This window comes from Porites lutea, chromosome 3 (assembly GCF_958299795.1).
Source record: "Porites lutea chromosome 3, jaPorLute2.1, whole genome shotgun sequence".
In the NCBI taxonomy this organism is placed as follows: domain Eukaryota; kingdom Metazoa; phylum Cnidaria; class Anthozoa; order Scleractinia; family Poritidae; genus Porites; species Porites lutea.
Genome location: NC_133203.1, coordinates 21,815,888 through 21,816,447, shown reverse-complemented (window position 1 = coordinate 21,816,447; position 560 = coordinate 21,815,888).

Below are 560 nucleotides of genomic sequence, written 5' to 3'. Positions count from 1 at the left end.
TCCAAGTGAGTCAGTAAGCAAATCTAGGAGTTAACAGTGCATTGACTTGGGCTTGAAGTTAAAGCATGGCAAATGAGTATTTAGAACAGTTGCAGACCTTGAGGTAGAGACAAAAGTATTTGTACAGCCTGATTACACTTTCATCGTCCCCATTTTCATTGCATTATTGTGGTCTAGACGCAGTAACAGCAATATGAGAAGCTGAGGGGCGTTGGTTCTCACATTGTCAACATTCTAGCTCTGTTTTGTTTCAGGCTAACTAACTTCTGCGATCCCATGCTTCTCTTTTTTGCCTTTTTTTCAAGGCATCTGGCCTCTTGTAGGCTTTCTTACATACTTGACACTTAAGATCATTGCTTAAGGGTGCATTGTGGCTCAACTCTGGTACACTGTAAACTGCTGACCTGTTAGCTCAGTTGGAAGAGCGCCAGTCTGCTGAGTGGGAGGTCGTGAGGTTCAAACCCTGCCGGACCATCAACCAAGGTTAAAAAACTGGTGACATCAAGCTAACTTTGAAACCCCTTTCTCAGTTCACTCGATTGTGTCGTTGGGCGATGACA